The sequence below is a fragment of the Leptosomus discolor genome, chromosome 3 (assembly GCF_034619465.1).
Source record: "Leptosomus discolor isolate bLepDis1 chromosome 3, bLepDis1.hap2, whole genome shotgun sequence".
Classification (NCBI taxonomy): domain Eukaryota; kingdom Metazoa; phylum Chordata; class Aves; order Leptosomiformes; family Leptosomidae; genus Leptosomus; species Leptosomus discolor.
This window is the reverse complement of record NC_141393.1, coordinates 56637934-56643859: the sequence shown is the minus strand read 5'-3', so window position 1 is coordinate 56643859 and position 5926 is coordinate 56637934.

Sequence of the window (5926 nt, the reverse complement as noted above, 5' to 3'; positions counted from 1 at the left end):
AGGCTCCCTCGGCTCATGCCATGTCAGTTACATGCGCTGAGCTCAGAGCAAGTCTCCCCTTTCCAAGCCAGATCCTTTCCAGATGTGAGCAGCAGAATTAGAGAGTAATAGGCAACCCTCTACCAACGAGAGTTTCCTGCACTTCCCAACGAAATCGGAGAGGAATTTTCCAAAGTCACCATATGGGAAAATGTGAGTAGGAAAGAGGAAACAGCTATAGTCTGAATATAAAGACTTGAGGAAGAGACAATCTCCCATCGCTTTTTGTCAACATAGTTTGCAAGATCCATGAAAGATGCCAAGAGCAAGCACGCTGGAATTGACAGAAGAGAAGCAGAGATGATGTGTGCTTTAGCGTTTCATTGCAGGATACTGGAGCTGCACTGTTACTAGATCTTTAATTTTATCTGCATTCAACACAAAATCTGAATTCCAGGTGGGAACGTTCTTCCATTCCCTGAGGGTCTGGTTCAAATTAGCCAGGAACAGACAGATCAGCAGTTTTTCCTGCATTTCATCTCCCTCCCCTTTAACTCCCCCTGGTTTTCAACCCATCAACTGATCTTCAGTGACCAGGGACAGATAGGCTGAAACTACAAATGTCTTAGAGGCAAAGTCCCCAAATTTGATGTAACACCTCATCTACCCAATCTCTCTTTTACCGTCTAAGCCCATATTACAGCATTAAACATCAAAACAACCCTCCACCACACACACACAAACTCACTCACTCCAGCCCTGGTCACGTTTAGCCCAGAAGCCTCACATTTCTCCCCTTGGTAAAAAAGAGAGGAACTGGCTGTTTATAACACAGAGTGTTCCAAGTGCAGCAATACTTCCAAGAAAGCAACACAGCTTTTTGTCACTGACAGCAGAGTTACTATTTTAAATATAAAGCCACTTGTTTTGTGACTGCAGCGCTCTGTACAATACCTCCACAAAATCCGCAGAGGATCTGCCCTCACCAAGAACACGACCTTCTTGCTGAATTCCAAAAAAGGGACACTGATTCTTTCTTCTCGACTCCAGCTGAAGTCTAAAGCAATTAAGTTATTTCCTCCCTCTCTTCTTCCAGGCTTGTATCAACTGGAACTGATCCCCCTCTGTGCCACGTGTAAGTTTCAAAAGTTAGTGTGGGAAGTGCGTTTTTACTAAAACAAAAATAAAAACAAAACAGAGCCGGCTGGTTTTTCTTAGTGATTCAGAGATCCAGGATGCATTTGCCTGTTACCCTTTCTGTACTGCAGTACCCTGAGTACATGCAACAAAATTCACACTGTTTTCAGGGAGGAGAAAAAAAGTGTGCTTACGTTGGCGATCCACCCCATTTTACCCCGGTCTGCAGACAGAGAGAAAGAAGAGAAGGGCAATTACCTGGCTCAGGATTAACGCCAGAGCAGCCCACAAGGGAGAGGAAAAGAGTGAGATTCACCCTTCCCCAAAAGTGCATTTTTATCTGTGTTTTTGTTGTCCAAGTGTAGTATTTAGCTGTCATGTAGCATCTGGAGGTACTACAGGACATTATAAAAAGATGGGCATTATACCTCCTTTAGTGGGGAACAGGCACACAAGCGTCATGGCCAACCCAGGATTATCCAGCAGGACAGAGCCAGTACTAGAAACCAAATACCCCACATGCAAAGGTAACACACCAGGCTACAAATTACCATATAGCTGGTTTTTTCCAAGCTTTCACTTCCAGCTTTCACTTCCTCCACATCTTACCCTCTTACACCAACATACCCCAAACTCGCAATCTCCCATCTCCAGGCCTGGTTCCATCATCAGAACCCACACAAATTCCCAGCAAAACCAGAACTGGAGTCAAACCTATCTAAAGGTGTTCCGACCCCATGAAGCCAAAGGCTGCGCCCTAGCATGGTATATGGACTCAGGTGACCGGTTTCTGTCCACTACAGCTTTCTGTGCTTTCAGAAGAACAAACTTCCACTGCAAGACTCAAACATAGCATTAGTTGCAGGAAACATTTCCAGTCAAACTCGAGTCTTTGTACTCTCACATGTTCCCTGGCGATGGGTGTGAGTGGTGGTTGCAGCCTAAATGAAGAAACAATTTCAGGTTTAAAAACTGAAGCTGAAGACTCAGTTTAAACTTCGGTATGATCACTTCTTCAGATCACATAGATGGCAGAGAAACAGGTCCTTGGGCAAACAATTGCTAGGGTAATTGAACAACTGGCAGCTACGACAGCCAGCGTGTGCCACAGCGCACCACAGCGCTTCTGCAATGGGCCTGGCCCACAGCACACTGTACAAGACCCAACCTTCTGCACCGGCTCCAGCAGAAAAAAGCCCCAGCAGTGGTCAAGGACAGACTTTGCTAACTTGAGCTCTTACTTTTCAAAGACACTCTTGCAGACCTCAGCATAAGGACAGGGACAGGGCCAACCTGCAGAGTGCAGGACACTATATTCCACTACTATATTTAAGCTACACCAAGGCTGCACTTGCTTTGTGGAACCACAGAAGATCAGCACAGCACAGAGGTAGCTCAAACCTGTGAGACCTGCTCAGCTCTGACTTTGCAACTATTGTCACTGTCCTAAAGAGATTATAGGCTAAATTTAGATGTGATGAACTGAAATAACAGGCACCCCAGTCAAGCAACAATGTGGCAGAGAACAAAACACATAAGCAGATCTATGGAAGCATGAGCTCCAAGAGGTTCTAGAGGCATCAGCTCACTTGTGATCAGCATGGAACGAGGTATGAGGCATTCAGATTTTAGTTTTATCTTAAAAGGTAATAAAATGTTCTTTACTCTCACCTTTATTTATCTGACTTAAATAAGACTGTACAGAAATACTGGCATTCCTGAAGTGTCCACTGCTATGTGCGGACACTGTGCCTTTATTTGAAAGGCTAGAAAAAAGCCCATTAAAATTCTTTTAAATAACTTGCTGTCATTTGCTTCAAAAAATGAATAATCAAAACACAAAGAGTAAAAGGGGTTTTTGTCTCCAAAGCAGGAAGGGAAGTATTTTTCAAACCTAAGAATGCACAACAGAGCCTGGCCATGAGCCTACTGGCATCTGTCTCTTGATCCAAATGAACTTTAAGATGTCTGTTCTCCCAGAGGACGTGTACTCTTTAAAAACCCCAAAATAATCATCCATGACTGCTTTTAATCTACCTGAAATACGGGATACAGACACAGCATATTATGTACTTGTTTTATACTATCCGTGTTCCCTTTGGCCTCCCGCAGCACTATTAGGGTATTTCTGTTCCTGTATCACTGTATGTAACTAACATTTCCCAGAGAACCCACCCAGGGCCATATAAAGCCATCTACTTTTAAGTTAACAATGAATTCTCCTTACAGATACAGGGTACAGAACAGCTCACACTGTCACTCCAACAAATTACGCTTTTGTTTATTTAAGTAATAAAAAGGAATTTGTTCCAAACAGCTGGGTTTCTTTCCAGCATTTGTTCTCCACATGTGGTTTGCTTCCTCAAGTGTTGATTTTTCATAGTTAAGAGACTTTTTCCTGCCTTTTATCCACCAGGCTAATTGCATTCTTATTCTTTTCCGTTTAACGAGAGCTGACATCCAGCTCAGTGCTCTCTGTGAAACAGGAAGCGATGTACTTCCTGCTCCAAGGAGGTAAGAGTTTAAACTGACCTCAGATGAATTGGACATATGGGAAATGGACAAATCCAGCCTTATGATTATTTGGAATTTTTTCTATTGTGAGAGGGAAGTTGTAGTGAAGTCCCTTTGTCCCATCCTCCTGCATCCTGAAATGATCTATCACCCAAAAGAACAGCTCCTTAACCCAGCTGTCACAAACCATGCTCAGCTGTTCACAACCTCCTGACTTGAGCAAACTAATCTGCTCTTACCAAAGGGATCCCAGATCACCTTGTACTAGGAAGACTGGCTTTACACAAAGAAAGCCAGGATGAGCCACCTGCCAGATTCTCCATTCCCCTTCTAACACTTGCAGTAATGAACACCCGTACTAGGCACTCTATGTCAAACACAGAAGTAAGGTCAGCCCCATACAAGGGCATACAGCTGCAGTAACTGCTGTCCCCCTAGACTGCCTCATCTGCCCATCTCATTTATCCACAAAGTTCTCCTGCAAATATCTCAAATTCAGAATTTCGTAACAAATTTCTATTTGTCATCCTGATCAACAAAAGAAATGAGATTTCTTGAAGTAGCACATTTTCTTAAGGAAAAGAGCCCTGTCCTGACCCTCAGCTTTTCTTCTAATGACTCAAATTAACTGTAAGAGAAGCAGCAATCACTTTTGAAAATGCATATGGTATAAAGCATGTAAGTGTATTGTACTGCATTGTACCTATTTCTGACTAAGTAGCACGGCAGGGCTGAAACACAAAATTCAAGTAAAACTTTAAAAATAAAATCTGTGCTCCAAAACAAAAGCATTCAAATTCCTGCAAGCCAGATCTGCTGAGTACGGCATCACAAATGTATTTGCTTCCCTTATAGCAATGAAATGTGGTTTGGTTTGTTTGGGTTTTTTATTATGAAAATTCGTATCTGAAAGAATTAGATGAATTTTACAAAGAAAAGTAAAGATAAGATACACCTGCCAACCTGACAGCATCTCTGGCTATCAAACAATTAACACATTTATCACAGCTGGTAAAAAACCCCCAATAGCTGCAAAGGGTATTCACCAGAGTCCATGAAGGATGAACAACCTTCCCAAGCATTTTAATGTCTAAAGCTGAAATTTCCTCTCATGTGAGCTAAGAGTCTGAGAACACTAAACCCTCTGCCTAGAGGATTAGGATTTTTGTTTTTCTTTACACAAGGCCTTTGAAACCAAATATTTAAACTTTGCTATGTTCAGTGACTGGCCACCTCTAGCTACCTTTCTAACTGCCCTCAAGGAATCAAGTTAGCAGAACAGAATTGCAGTAACACATAAACTTCGTAAGAAAGGCTGATCCAAAGTTACAGAGGATTTTAGCTGGAGAAGAGGTACTTAATGCTGCTTGGTCACGAGAGCATTATGGAGTGAGAAAGAAAACTTTTGTAAAGAGATTTCTAAAATGGTGCAAACTTAGGTGATGCTTTATTTGACTTACGCAAAAAATAACAGAACTTAATGTCAAAATCTGCTCTGTTATCACTGAGTTTTGCCTACTTCCTCACCATCATGAACAAGGCAAATTATTTCTGTCTACTGTGGAATTTATTTATTCAAAGTTATCAGATGCTAAGACTGCAGAATGTAAATGGAAGATCTGGGATTTTTAGAAAAGACTCCCCCACGCCTCACTGCAAGAAGGAAAATTAGAAAAAGTATTCTATCGTATTTAAAAAATACTCAGCAAGTTATGACACAAAGAAGGTGCAGAAAGTGAGGAAGTAACAGAAGACAGATGTCTAAACAAGTCATTAACTGGTAGATGGGATAAATATATGACTTTGGCCTCTGCTCTATCTTCTTAACTACTGCAGAAGAAATACAACATTGACTCGTTCTCTTACTTCCAAGCAGAGAAAGCAGGCTGTGCTAACCTCTGCTTTACTCCCTCTAGCTACAATTGATAAGTGAACTAAACATCTACATTTAATCTGTGATTTTTCTGTTATAATGACATCCTCTCTGCAACTGCCCAAACCTGAAAGTCCTGGGACTGTACAAACCTAGGTTTCTCTGAAGCCCAGGGTCTCAGACTTCCAATATTCTTTCTCCTGGTAGCAAACAAACTCAAGAGTTCTTCTGCGCTGGTTCTTTTTTAATATTCCTGTGCAACCTTCACCCCCCAAAAAAAAAAAACCAAACAAACCTGATCTCCATCTGCAGGTGAGCACATCTTACTTAAAACTTTTATTGGTATGGACTACTACATTCTATGTTAGCTCATTCACACTTCAAAATTCATTTGTTTCTTTAATTAAACAGTGGCAAAAAATA